This window comes from Theropithecus gelada, chromosome 8 (genome assembly GCF_003255815.1).
Source record: "Theropithecus gelada isolate Dixy chromosome 8, Tgel_1.0, whole genome shotgun sequence".
Lineage (NCBI taxonomy): Eukaryota > Metazoa > Chordata > Mammalia > Primates > Cercopithecidae > Theropithecus > Theropithecus gelada.
In genome coordinates, this window is record NC_037676.1 from 125,037,304 (window position 1) to 125,052,985 (window position 15,682).

Sequence of the window (15,682 nt, forward strand, 5' to 3'; positions counted from 1 at the left end):
CCATCTTGCTTTAATGTCCACCTTTTATATGCATGCCTTTACAATGTCATCTTTGAGGCTGCATGTCCAGAAATCAGAAAAACTGGGAGTTGGGGTCTCAGGGCTCCCTCCATGTGACTTTATATGAGAAGAATCACTGGGTGTGGAAGGTGAGACATACACCCCATCTAAGCCACCGGGTAGTACCCCATGAATTCTGGGGCAGGGTCACCCCCAGAATGGGTAAGTGTTCATGGAGGGATCTAAGTCCAGCCAGACCTGGGACTTGCCCTGGCCTCCCCACCCCACCGCCACACACCATCCTTCGCTGCTGTATGGTACTGGGAAAGTTACAGTTACAGTACTCAAGACCAAAAATTTGCCAGGTTTTCCAGTCAGATACCTAGCATGTTTTGAAAAATCTGGACTCTGAACAAGTGAGGCAAAGCATCACTGAAATACAAGCCTCAGGTATTATTTGTAAAAAATAAAACTCCTAGAAGAGCAGCCGTGAGGTAAGTAAAGTATGGATGACCCCAAGGGGAGGGGAATGGAGAAAGAAACTGATGGGAGAAGAGGAGCCCCAGGTGCATAAGCCACGCACTCCCAGAAGCAGAACTGGGGTACCCCAGGTACGACAACAACAACCTAAAGGAGAACCAGCCAGCAACACAAAACCTACCCAAGGTGGCACCTGGGAGGTGGACTTTATGGGGTTCTACCTTCCTAGCCTCATCTTAGGACTCTGTGCAAAGGCTTCTTATACAGGCAGAGAGGTTGTTCATCCCAAACATTAGTCGCATGGGTGCAGTGTCATTGGGGCCAACTCATGCACACCTCTTCAGCAATCCACGAGTCAGAGGCCACATGGGTCACATTACAGGGGGGCAGTGGTGAGACATTCAGGGATCACACTCCTCCTTACCGTAGAGCCCAGGGAGGAGCTTTGGCCCAGGTTAAGGCCCAGTGACTTCACCAGTGGATCTGAACTGGGTTGTATCAAGTTGTTAATAGTAAACAATAAACAAGACTCATTAAGAGCTTAGTATATGCCAGTTACTGTTCTAAACAACTCATTTAATCCACATACAAGATGGAGATGATGTAATCATATTCATCATGTTGTGAATATTAAAAGAGATGACATACAGTGCGTGATTTTGCTTTTTGTGAAATTGATGATAACGATGATCATGGTACTGGTGCTAGTGATGGTGGTGGCAGCGGCGATGATGGCAGTAATGAAGGTGATAGTGATGGTAACATGCTTTATAGTGTAGTGAGTAAAGATATTGATTTGGAGTTACTCGAAGACCTGGTTCAAATCCCAGGTCTACCACTTAGTCATTGTGCCACCTTAAGCAATTCTCTTTTTTGAGTCTCAGTTTCCTTATCAGTAAGATAATATTATGTCTCTCATAGTATTGTTGCAAAGAGAAAATGCATGTCAATGCATGTCTTAGCACAGTACCTGGTACTTCATACGCTAGTGGCTACTGTGGAGAGAGGACAGTGGCAACAATGGCTGCAGCAACAATGGCAATGATGTCAGAGCTTCTCCACAGTGGAAGGGGAGTTCCTGATCACACTCTACACAGCCCTTCCAGCAGAGACAACCCGAGGAGCCTCCTCTCTAGGGGAGTGTGTGTGTGTGTGTGTGTGTGTGTGTGTGTGTGTGTATTTTGTTTGTTTTGAGATGGAGTTTCACTCTTATTGCCCAGGCTGGAGTGCAGTGGCACGATCTCGGCTCACTGCAACCCCCGCCTCCTGGGTTCAAGAGATTATCCTGTCTCAGCCTCCTGAGTAACTGGGACTACAGGCGCATGCCACCACGCCTGGCTAATTGGGAGAATGTTTTTCACCAGTCACGTTTAGTCCCAAGTGCACAAGAAGGCCTTCTATGCCATTGCAGGTGCCACTCACTTAACCATTAACCAAGCTGGCCCCGGCCACACTGGGAAACAGACAAAGGTTATCTCTGGCATTATTGCATCACCTTCTCACCCCTTGCCCTGGCTTCCTGGGGCCTTATACCGACCCCTGTCTGCTGGGTCTAGAGTCCCAGCCTTACCACATCTTCTTCTCCTTCCAGAGCATTGCTTTTATCCCTCTGTGTCCAGTCAACATTTGGCATTTGGGGTTCTATGGCCTTGAAGTTAATAACAATAATAATAGCTAACATATTAATATAATAGCTAATGTATATTGTGTGCTTACATTGATAGGTTTATGTAATCCTCACAACCACTCTATAAGTTGGGTGAAGGTATTAGCCTCATTTTACAGGTGAAGATGCCGAGACTCAGAAATGGTAAGTAACTTTTCTTGGTCACACAGCTTATAAATTTCAGAACTGATACCTGACTTGAGATGTGTTTGATTTTGCCAGGTTCATTCTACCATATGATGCTGCCTGCCTTAAGCAAAGGCTTAATCCACAGGACTGAGAGTATTGAACACATAAGATGAAGAGGAAGCTGTTGGTGGAATAATGCATTTGACTGGTTCTCAAATCCTCCTAGAAAGGAACCCTCCACCACTCGCTTTTCTCAAGGCCCTGTCCCGGCATTGTCATTGTCCAACTCTTGGGGTTACTATAAGTCTTAGAAATGGTGTGTCAGCTCCACGTTCTAAAACTTGCTTGCTCATAAAACAGATTAAAAAAAAAATTGCAACACATGCTTAGTTCCAGTAGTTCCACTTCTAAGTTCCACTTCTAAGAGATTTTGTAGAAACTGAGCAAGAGATAATAGTAAAAAAGGAGCGAATTCAAGCACTGGGACCAATGTTTCCTGCACTGGACATGGTCATGACAACTGCTATTGGTAAGATTTAAGAGGCTTTTGTGATCCTGACATCAGCTCTGCCATTCGACCTTCTGGGAGCCTTTAGGATAATAACAGCAAAGGATGATTTCAGACTCCAGGTAACAGACAAGCTGATGGCGTCGCAGATGCAATGTTGGCATTCTCCAGGCAAGCCCAGTGCTCCGTGTATAAATAGAAGGCCGCAGTCATCAGGGAGCATGCAGGGGCTGAGGTCATCCTCCCTTGACACCATCAAGGCAGGCCCCAGGCAAGTGCTGGGTCCACACCTGCTCCCCACAATCAGCCTGAGTCAGGAGAACATGATAGGTGGTGAGCGGGAAGCCAGCAAGTTGACTGGAGAGTATCACCTGGGAAAAAGGAAAAGCAATCAGGATGATTCAAAAATGACAGGCAACCATCTACTGTGGGCCAGGTGTTGCTTTAAGCTCTTTATATGAATTGTTTCATTTAACTCTCATAATCAACATGACTACTATTATCTCCATTTTATAGATGAGGACAAAGGAGGGGGGCAGTAATTTGCCCAAGGCAGTACACTGAAGAGTCAGGCTTCCCTTGCAGGAGGGAGTCAAGAGCTTCTAAACTTAACCACTGGGCTTTACTCTATCGGTGTTCTAGCCCTCAGGGAGAAGTGAAGACTGAGAGTCATTAAATAACAATGTTTAGGTCCCTTTGTTATTTCCCCTCAAAACCTCCAGTCATGGAAATCTTTTGTCTACAGGACAGCACTTATTATGTAATGATGGATTCCTTGTTTTCTTGAAGTCTTGTGTGGATTTGATCCATACCCATCAGCATGCACCGCCCCTCCCCCACTCCCCTTCCCCCCAGCACAATGCATTTTCATCAAGGACAATTGGGATTTCCACTGGGCTCTTTTACAACCTGTGAGTGATTCTCAAAGCACCCAGATCACCCTTTGGGCTCCAGACTGAGAGTCATCGGCCTAGAAGCAGAGCTCAGGCACTGTCCAGCTCTCCCCGACACATTACCAGGTCACCTTTTCCACTTAAAATCCAGCCACGTAGTGTGGGCACAATTATCTGCCTGAGAAATAGAAGTGAGACACAATGTCAACAGCAACAATTATAATTATCATTTATTAAGTGTTATGCCCCCTGCAATTTAACTCTACAACAACCCCATGCATTGAAGAAAGTTAGTAGGTATTATTATCCCTGTCTTTCCCATAGGATGCAGAGAGTCAAGGAGCTGAAAGTACGTGCCTCAAGATCCCCAGAGAAAAAGTAGCTGAGTAAGTATTCTCACTCGGGACTGCTTGACTCCAAAGCCCTGCTCCTAACAGCAAGGCCATGGAGACTCTCCTAAGGAGTAATAGGAATGTCCCAGAAACAGCTCAGTTCAATAGATAGTTATTGATCATATACAACATGCCCCATACCATATTAAGCCTTAGAGATTAAATAAGACAGAAATGGTCCTTGACAAATAGAACTTAGAGTTCGGTGAAGACAACTATGGAATTTACTCATCCAACAAATATTTATTGAGCATCTACTATATGCCAGAGCCAGACACAATTCTAAATGTTTGAAGATGCAACAGGGAACAGAAAAGGCAGGGATGCTGCCTTCATAGGTTAGGACATTTCAAAACAATGGAATTGAGCATTTTCGACAGGTAGTGAATGAGTTGAAGAAAGAAACAAGAGTCCTACACTCAGCCCCAGCTGGGATGTGCTAACTGCCTTTCCAGCCCTCCGAGGAGTCATCCTGCTCCCAGCTGGAAACCTGGCCTGCCGAGGGGTAGTCACCCACCCTGGCAGCTCCTGAGTTCCATCCTGGGAGGCAATTGAGAGGGGCTGACTGGTGTGTGGTGCTATGTAGCTAATCCCCAGTTGTGCTGGGTCCTCAGAAACTCTCCAATGAACACAGGGGGCCATGAAGTTCTTCTCCTCACAAGTGCTCCCAAGGAGATGAATTTTAATTCACTTTCCTTTCAAGAATAACTGTGTTGGCAAGCAACATTTTGTCATGGGAGGATGAGCAGAAGGTGTGTTAAAGGCAACAGGATGATGTTAAATGTTTGCTCCACAATGTTTAGGAATAAGGGAAGCTTTTTTTAAATTAAGTGCCTTAGAACTGGAGGGAGGGAGGAGGGGCATGTTTGGAAGTTTTCGCATGAACCAACAACAGATGTTCTGTCTACAGTCCGGGGAGTGTGAACTACCATGGAGGCTACGTGGAGCATGTGGCGTCTGTGTTTGGAAAGCTTCATAACCACCTGCTGTGTGCGGGACATGCTTCCTCAGCATCTGAGTTAGGGTCGAGAGGTCAACCTGACCTGATAAGCCCCAGTGACCATTTCTTTCAGGCTGGGCTTGCAACCTCAGAGGGCCCCATGACTAAGCGCTGGTCCTGCGTGTGCTGAGTCAGCACAGCCATCCTCCTGCCAAAGGGCACACGTCCCACAGCAACATGAATTTTCGTCTTTCAAGTGAGTCCATTTGGAGCAAAGTCTTCAGTAAATGGAGAAGCAGAAGGTACTGTCACAGCAAACTCAAGCTGGTGCTCTGTAAATGGCAGAAGTGTAGAAACTCCGAGCTGGTCCATCCTTGTCTTTCCTGAGTTTAAGGTGGAGAAACTGAGGCCCAGGAAGTTGAAATGGATTGCTCGAGGACACACAGCAGGCTACATTGGCTGAATCTTTCTTGGGGCTCTTTTCACATCTCATACTCGAAGTTTCAAACTTTCACGAAACTTTCCAAACTCAAAAGACAAGCTTGGACACCCTGTGTCAGTGCTGACTGACATGTTCCTTGATTTCTCTAAAAGGGACATGAATTATGACCCTTTAAAGATCCAGATTAAGCCAAAAGCAGGCCTTCCAGCCAGGATGTCCCTGAAGTGCCCAGTTCCCTTCCTAAGAGCAACTGAATATCCTTTATAAGGCAATGCTAGCATAATCACCATCAGACAGGCTCAAAGTGCTTATGGTAATCCTAGAATCCCATTGTTTGGAGCTTCTGCCTGCAAGATACAACTAAAAACCCTGAGTATTATATGCAAAACAAACATTAAAAGACTCAGGCTTGGAGAGAAGGAAGTGGACCAGCTAGGAAACTTGGGACCTGAGGAACAATGACCAACTGGGCAGTGATTTCCCTGGGTTTTCTCTTGCCTGATACACTCTGGACTTGGAGTTGAAGTCAACTACCTGCAAACACTAACAGGCACAGACAAAAAAAGTCCCAGCAAAACTCAACCAAAACCCACTCTCTCCAGCCAAAGGACCAAGAAAGGGGCAGCCTAGCAAGACAAAAAACTTTTAGATAATAACCACTCCTCTCCAGCCAATCACCACAGAAAAACACTGTGGTCCTGCCCCCACTCATGCCAACAAAGGCAGACTAAGGAACTGAGACCTCTACCCTTGTGGGGCTATACTAAGGACAGTATCAGAAAAGGTGAAGAAAAGATCAGGACTTTTATCACCATTCATCTCAGTGGAGACCATGTGGAGAGCCTGGACTTCCAACTTCATCCAGTAGTAATGAGGTGTCCCTCCTCTTCCCACCAAAGTGGTAGAGAGGTGAGAGTTTCAGCATAATCCATCAGTAACAAAGTCATTCCCATCACGGTGTCACTGAATACCTACCTGGGCACAGAAGTCACAGGTAGTTCTTCCTTCAGGTACCTACAGAGGCCAAGTGGAGAACCTGGACTTCCGTCATCACTTGGCAGTAACAAGGCAGAGCCCCTCTTCTTTCTTCTGCCAGAGTGATGTCAGAGAAAGCCAGTTAAAACAGAAGGTTTCAATAAGAGCGGAGTTTCATAATCTAATCTTAAAATTCCCATGTTTCAAAAATCACTTGTCATACCAAGCACCAGGAAGATGTCAAATTGAATGAAAAAAAAAAATCACTAGATGCCCACGTAGAGATAATGAAATTATGTTAGAATTCCCTGGCAATTATTTTAAAACACCCATGATAAAAATGCTTCATAGAGCAAATATGAGCTTGTTGCAAACAAATAAAAAAACAGAGCATCTCAGGAAAGAAATAAAAAGTCTCTGCAAAGAGCTATAAAAAATACAAAGGTAAACCCAGTGGAAATTTTAGACCTGAAAATAAAACCTCAGTGGCTGGACTCAAAAGTACAATGAAAGAGCAGAGGAAATAATCAGTGAATTTAAACACAGAACAATCTGAACAAGACAGAAAATAGATTGAAAAAAATTATAATAATAAAATTCAGGGACCTGCCAGATGGTAGCAAAGGATCTAACATTTGTGTCATTGGGGTCCCAGAAAGTGATGAGAAAGCGAACGGGGATGAAAGATTACCCAGAGAAATAATGGCTGAAAACATCCCAAGTTGGTGAAGAGACATAGAACTAGGGATTCAAAACGCTGAGTTAACCCCAAATTAGATCATTGCGTATGCACCAAGCAACAGAACTCCAAAATCTGTGAAGTAAAAATTAATAGGATGAAAAGGAGAACTAGACAAATCCACAATTATAGTTAGAGACTTCAACACTGTCCTCTCAATGATTGATAAAAACAATTAGACAAAAATCAAGCATATAGAACTCAAAACACTGTCAACCAATAAAATCTAATAGACATAGCTGGAACACTCTTCTCAAGTAACAGCCGAATACACATTTATTTGAGTGTCCATGGAATATATACCAGAATAAACCATAGACTGGGCTTCAAAAAAAACTTTAACAAAGTTAAAAGAATGAAAATCATAAACAGTATATTTTCCAAACTCAGTGAAGTCAAACTAGAAATCAATTATGATAAGATAATGGAATAATTTCTAAATGCTTAAAAACTAAGCAACACACTTCTAGATAATTCATGGGTCAAAGAGAAGGTTTCAAAGGAAATTTTTTAAATTACATTGAATTGAATAAAAATTAAAATCAAACATGAAAATTTGTGGGTCACAGCTAAAGCAGTGCTAAGGTAAATTTATAGCATTAAATGCATACATTAGAAAAGAAAGAAAGAAAAGTCTCAAATTAATAAGCTAAGCTTCCACCATAAGATCCTGGAAAAAGAAAAGAAAAGTAAATTCGAAGCAAGCAGAAATCAAATACTAATTGATATGGTTTGGTTGTGTCCCCTCTCCAATTTCATCTTAAACTGTAGCTCCCATAATTCCCACATGTTGTGAGAGGGACCTGGTGGGAGATAATTGAATCATGGGGGCGGTTTCCCTCATATTGCTCTCGTGATAGGAATAAATCTCACAAGATCTGATGGTTTTATAAGGAAACCCCTTTCACTTGGTTCTCATTCTGTCTTGCCCTTAACCATGTAAGAAGTCCCTGTGCTCTTTCTTCATCTTCCGCCATCACTGTGAGACCTCCCCAGCCATGTGGAACTGTGAGTCCATTAAAACTTTTTTCTTTATAAATTACCCAGTCTCGGGTATGTCTTTATCAGCAGCGTGAAAACGAACTAATACACTAATATAAAACCAGAAACTGATATAATAAAATTGAAAAGAGAAAACCAACAAAGAAAAATGCAACGAAATAAGGAGCTAGTTCTTTCTTTAGAAAGAACTATGCACTGAAGAGCTTCTTCATAGCAAAAGAAACTATCAACAGAGTAAACAAACAACCTACAGAACAGGAAAAAATGTTTGCAAACTACACATCTGACAAAGGTCTAATATCCAGCATCTATAAGGAGCTCAAACAAATTTACATGAAACAAATAAACAACCCAATTAAAAAGTGGGCAAAGGACATAAACAGACACTTCTCAAAAAAAGACATACATGCAATCAACAAACGTGAAAACAAGCTGATCATTACAGAAATGCAAATCAAAACCACAATGAGGTACCATCTCACGCAAGTCAGAATGGCCATCATTAAAAAGTCAAAAAAATAACAGGTGCTGGCAAGGTCCAGAGAAAAAGGAACACTTATACACTGTTGGTGGGAGTGTAAATTAGTTCAGTCATTGTGGAAAACAGTGTGGCAATTCCTCAAAGACCTAAAACCAGAAATACCATTCAACCCAGCAATCCCATTACTAGATATATGCCCAAAGGAGTGTAAATCTCCCTATCATAAAGACACGTGCACACGTATTTTCATTGCAGCACTATTCACAATAGCAAAGACATGGATTCAACTTGAATGCCCATCAGTGGTAGACTGGATAAAGAAAATGTGGTACATATACACCAGAGAATACTATGCAGCCATAAGAAAGGATGAGATCATGTCTTTTGCAGGAATGTGGATGGAGCTGGAGGCCATCATCCTTAGCAAACTAACACAGGAACAGAAAACTAAATACTGCATATTCTCTCTTATAAGTGGGAGCTAAATGATGAGAACACATGGACACAGAGAGGGGAACATACACTGGGGCCTACCAAAAGGTGGAGGGCCAGAGGAGGGAGAGGATGAGGAAAAATAACTAATGGGCACTAGGTTTCATACCTGGGTGATGAAATAATCTGTAAAACAAACCTCCATGACACAAGTTTACCTACATAACAAACCTGCACATGTACCCCGACCTAAAATAAAAGTTAAAAAAAGAAAGAAAGAGCTATACAACTGTAAAACCTCTAACAAGACTGACAAAGGAAAAAGAGAGAAGACACAAATTACCGATATCAGGAATGAAACAGAGGATGTCATTACAGATCCTGAAAACATCAAAAGCATAATAAAGGAATACTATGAACAACTCTACACACATAAATTTAATACCTTAGACAAAATGGTCCAGTTCATCTAAAAACACAAGCCACCATAGTGCACTCAATATGAAACAGATAATTTGAATAGCCCTATGATATTAAGAAAATTGAACCAATAATTTTTAAACTCCAAAAAAAGAAATCCACAGGCCCAGATGGTCTCACTAAAGAATCTACCAAATGTTTAAAGAAGGATTAACACAATTCTGTACAATGACTCCCTGAAAAATAGAAGTGGGGACAATTCTCAATTTGTTTTATGAAGCTAGTATTACCATCATCTCAAACCCAAGGACAATACAAAAAAGAAAACTGCAGACCAATATCCCTCATGAATATGGACGTAATGTTAGACATAGTCATAGAAATCCTTAATAAAATATTAACAGATAGAATTAATCAGTATATGAAAAGTGTATTGTGTATACATGACCAAGGGGGTTTTATTCCACAGATGCATGACTGGTTTGATATTTGAGAATCAATGCACAATCATGACATAATAAACATAACCCACCATAGTAACAGGCTAAAAGAAGATAATCATATGATCAAATCAATAAACACAGACACAGCATTTGACAAAATTCAACAGCTGTTCATAGTTTAAAAAAAAACTCTCAGAAAATAAGAATAGTGGAGGATTTCCTCACCTTGATCAGTGGGATTTGCAAAAATCCTATAACGAATATTATGCTTAATAGTGAAAGACTTAAAGCTTTCCCTCTATGATTGGGAGTAAGGAAAGTGTCCACTCTCACCACTCTTATTGAACATAGTGCTAGAAGTCGTAGCTAGTACAAGAAGGCAATAAATGGTATATATTAATATACTGAAAAGAAAGAAATAATACTGTTCCTGCAGAATAAATGATTGTCTATATAAGAAAACCCCAAGGAATCTACCAAACAAATCCTAAAAGTAATAAATGAGTTCATTAAAGTTGCAGGATACAAGATAAACATACAATCAACTATATTTTTACATATTAATACTAGCAATGAACAAATGGATACCAAAATAAAAAATACAAATACTATTTACAATCACTCAAAACTAATACTTAGGTATAAAAATAGCAAAGCATGTAAGGACTTGTATGCTAGAAACTACACAATGCTAATGAAAAAAATCAAAGAATATCTAAATAATGTAGAGACATATTGTATTCATGGATTAGAAGACTTAACCTAGTAAAAGTGTCAGTTGTCCCCAAATTGACACAGAGGTTTAATGCAGCTCCTATCTTAATCCCAGCAAGGATTGTTATAGACCTAGACAATATTATTCTAAAATATACAGAAACAGACCAAAAAATAGACTAGCTTAAATAATCTTGAAAAAGAAGAATAAAGTGGGAGGAATCAGTTACAAGACTTACTCAGTTTCAAGACTTATTATATAGCTATGGTAATCCAAACTGTATGGTACTGGTATAGGGATACACACATAGAATAATGGAACAGAATAGATAATTCAGAAATAGACCCACACCTGTATCCCTAACTGATTTTTGACAAAAGTGCAAACTCAATTCAATGAAGAAAAGAGTTCTCTCAATAAATGTATGGAGCAATTGGACATCCATAGGTGAAAAAGGAACATCAACCTAAATCATACAAGATTAACTCAAAATGGATCACAGACTTAAATGTAAAACATAAAAACTATAACACTTTCAGAATGAAACATAAGAGAAAATTTTGGCCAGGCTCAGTGGCTCATACCTATAATTCCAGCACTTTGGGAGGCTGAGGTGGGTGGATCATGTGAGGCCAAGAGGTGAAGACTAGCCTGACCAACATGGCGAAACCTCATCTCTACTGAAAATACAAAAAGAAGGTGGACATCATGGTGCATTCCTGTAGTCCTAGCTACTCAGGAGGCTGAGGCACGAGAATCGCTGGAACCCGGAAGGCAGAGGTTGAAGTGAGCTAAAATTGCGCCACTGCACTCCAGCCTGGGGAACAGAGCAAGACTCTGTCTCAAACAAACAAACAAACAACCTAAAAAAAATGTATAAAGAATAAGAAAATCTTTAGGATCTAGGGTTAAGGATCTAGGGCTAGGCAAAGAGTTTTAGACATGATACCAAAAGTATGATACATAAAAGGAAAAAATTCAAAATCAGACTTCACGAAAATTAAAACTCTTGCTCTGTGAAAGAGCATGTCAACAGTATGAAAAAGCAGGCTACAGAGTAGAGAAAATATTTGCAAATCACTTATCCAAGAAAGGACTAGTATCTAGAATAAATAAAGACTTCTCAAAACTCAGTAGTGTAAAAACAAACAATTCAATTAGATAATGGGCAGGAGACATTATTTTTCACTTTCAGAGAGACATGGATGGCGAATAAACACATGAAAAATGTTCAACATCATTAGCCATTAGGGAAATGCAAATTAAAACCACAGTGAGATATCACTACATACCTATCAGAAAGGCCAAAATAAAAAATATTTACAACAAAATGCAGGCAAGCTCAGTGACTCATACATTACTGATGGAAAAGTAAAATGATACAACCACTCTGGAAAACAGTTTGGCAGTCACTTGCAGAATTAAACATGCCCTTACCATGCGACCCAGCAATCATGCTCCCAGGCATTTATCCCAGATAAATGAAGCCATCAGTTCATACAAAAACCTGTACACAACCGTTTATCACAACTTTATTTGTAATAAACCCCAAATGGAAATAATTCTTATGTCCTTCAACACATAAATGGTCAAACAAACTGTAATACACCCAAAACAGAGAACACTGCTTAGGAATAAAAAGGAACAAATTACTGAAATATGCAACAACCTGGATTTATCTCCAGAGAATAATCGGAGTGAAAAAAACCCAGTCCTAAAAGGTCACATACTATATGATTCCCATTTATGTAAAATTAGTCCAACCATTGTGGAAGACAGTGTGGCAATTTCTCAAGGAGCTAGAACCAGAAACACCATTTGACCCAGCAATACCATTACTGGGTATATACCCAAAGGATTATAAATCATTCTACTGTAAAGACACATGCACATGTGTGTTTATTCCAGTACTGTTCACAATAGCAAAGACTTGGAATCAACCCAAATGCCCATCAATGACAGACTGAATAAAGAAAATGTGGCACATACACACCATGGAATACTATGCAGCCATAAAAAACAATGAGTTCCTGTCCTTTTGAGTTCATGGATGAAGCTGGAAACTATCATTCTCAGCAAACTAATACAGGAACAGAAAACCAAACACTGCATGTTCTCACTCACAAGTGGGAGTCGAACAATGAGAACACATGGACACATGGAGGGAAACATCACACACCAGGGCCTGTCGGGGGTGGGGAAATAGGGGAGGGTGAGCATTAAGACAAATACCTGATGTAAATGACGGGTGGATGGGTGCAGCAAACCACCATGGCACATGTATACCTATGCAACAAACCTGCACATTCTGCACATATATCCCAGAACTTAAAGTAAAATTAAAAAAAAAGAAAGATGTCTGAAATGACAAAATCATGGGAATGGTGAACAGATTAATGGTTGCCAGTGGTTTTGAAGGGAACAGGGATGAAGAAGTAGGTGTGGCTATAAAAGGGCAACAAGAGGTACACTCTGCTTGTGAATATGCCATTATCTCAAAATAAAAATCTTAATTTAAAACATAACTACAGGCCCAGCTCAGTGGTGGCTCACACCTGTAATCCCAGCAGTTTGGGAGCCTGAGGCGGGTGGATCACGAGGTCAAGAGATGAAGACCATCCTGGCCAACATGGTGAAACTCCATCGCTACTAAAAAGACAAAAATTAGTTGGGTGTGGTGGTGGGCGCCTGTAGTCCCAGCTACGCAGGAGGCTGAGGCAGGATAATTGCTTGAACCCAGGAGGCGGATGTTGCAGTGAGCCAAGATCACACCACTGCACTCCATCCTGGTGACAGAGCAACACTCCGTCTCAAAAAAATAAAAAATAAAAACTACAAAAAACTCAAATTTCAAAGAAGCAAAAAATAATTTTTTTAAAGAATGCATGAAAAACCAGTGAAATCTAAATAAAGCCTGTATAGTCTTCACCAACATCAACTTCCTCATTTTGAAAACTGTACTGTGGCTATGTAAGATGTTATCACTGAGGAAAACTGGGTGAAGGGTACATACGATCTCTGTGTACTATTTTTGCAGCTTCTTATGAGACAAACTATTTCAAAATGAAAAGCTGTCACTTAAAAAAACACATTTCAAATTAGCTGGGCATGGTGTCGTGCAGCTATAGTCCCAACTACCCAGGAGGCTGAGGCAGGAGGATTGCTTGAGCCTGGGAGTTCGAGGCTATAGGGAGTTATGATCATGCCACTGCACTCCAGCCAGGACAACAGAGTGAGACCCTGTCTTTAAAGAAAAGAATAAGTTAAATAAAAATTTTAAAACATTTAATTTTCTTGAGTCTTAAAACTGAGAGCCCACAGGTGCCCCTGCAGCCACCGCAATGTAGAATACGAGAAACTGGAGAAGATTGGGGAAGGCACCTACAGGACAGTGTTCAAGGCCGAAAACCGGGAGACTCATGAGATGGTGGCTCTGAAATGGATGAGACTGGATGACAATGATGAGGGTGTGTGCCGAGTTCCGCCCTCCAGGAGACCTGCCTACTCAAGGAACTGAAACACAAGAACATTGTCAGGTTTCATGATGTCCTGCACGGCAACAAGAAGTTGACTTTGGTTTTTGAATTCTGTTACCAGGACCTGAAAAAGTATTTTGACAGTTGCAATGGTGACCTCGATCCTGAGATTGTAAAGTCATTCCTCTTCCAACTGGTAAAAGGCCTGGGATTCTGTCACAGCCGCAATGTGCTACACAGAGACCTGAAGCCCCAGAACCTACTAATTAACAGGAATGGGGAGCTGAAATGGGCTGATTTTGGCCTGTCTCGAGCCTTTGGGATCCCCATCTGCTGTTACTGACCTGGAGTGGTCACACTGTGGAACCGCCCACCAGATGTCCTCTTTGGGGCCAAGCTGTACTCCACATCCATTGACATGTGGTCAGCTGGCTGCATCTTTGCAGAGCTGGTCAATGCTGGGCAGCCTCTTTGTCCAGGCAATGATGTTGATGACCAGTTGAAGAGGATCCTCTGGCTGCTAGGGGCACCCACCGAGGAGCAGTGGCCCTCCATGACCAAGCTGCCAGACTATAAGCCGTACCCAATGTACCCGGCCACAACATTCCTGGTGTACGTCGTGCCCAAACTCAATGCCACAGGGAAGGACCTGCTGCAGAATCTTCTGAAGTGTAACCCCGTCCAATGTATTTCAGCAGAAGAGGCCCTGCAGCACCCCTACTTCTCCGACTTCTGTCTGCCCTGAGCCCTGGGACTCCCAGCCACCATTCTGGAGCCTGGCCTATTTAAGCCCCATCTTGGGAAGGGTGGGACTGTGGGGTGCCCGGTGTGCTGAGCTCCAGCTATGCTGAGCCCAGCAAGGGTGGGATGCTTGAGCCCAAGTTTCTCACTTCCTTTGTGGACTTTATTTAATTTCTTTCTTTTTTTTTTTTTTTTTTTTTTTGAGACGGAGTCTTGTTCTGTTGCCCAGGCTGGAATGCAGTGGTGCCATCTCGGCTCACTGCAAGCTCCGCCTCCTGGGTTCATGCCATTCTCCTGCCTCAGCCTCCGGAGTAGCTGGGACTACAGGCGCCCACCGCCACGCTTGGCTAATTTTTTGTATTTTTAGTAGAGACGGGTTTTTACCATGTTAGCCAGGATGGTCTCGATCTCCTGACCTCGTGATTTACCCACCTCGGCCTCCCAAAGTGCTGGGATTACAGGCGGGAGCCACCGTGCCTGGCTGACTTTATTTAATTTCATAAATTGGCTCCTTTCCTACACACACACACACACACACACAATTTAATATTCTTATTTTGCTACCTTTGATCAATTCTTAAAAGACCACAGGCAAATCCTGGTCCAAGTGCCTAGGTTTCCATGTGACCACTATGTAGATACACCCACTGCCTTGGGAAGCACACTTTCTGCTAAGTGCACATCAGTTATCAATCAGAATCCTCAACTCACATGTGCAAGGCTTACCACTTTCTTTACTTTCTATGATGCAACTTCATTTCTATGTTAAGGTCCTATTCAGCCAATGTCATGAAAATGATCTCAGACA

General features: G+C 41.8%; 1 pseudogene; it reads left to right on the top strand.

Moving 5' to 3' along the window:
* The first annotated feature begins 1,166 nt into the window (after nucleotides 1-1,166).
* Nucleotides 1,167-15,043, top strand: LOC112630203 (annotated as a pseudogene).
* The last annotated feature ends 639 nt before the right edge of the window (nucleotides 15,044-15,682 follow it).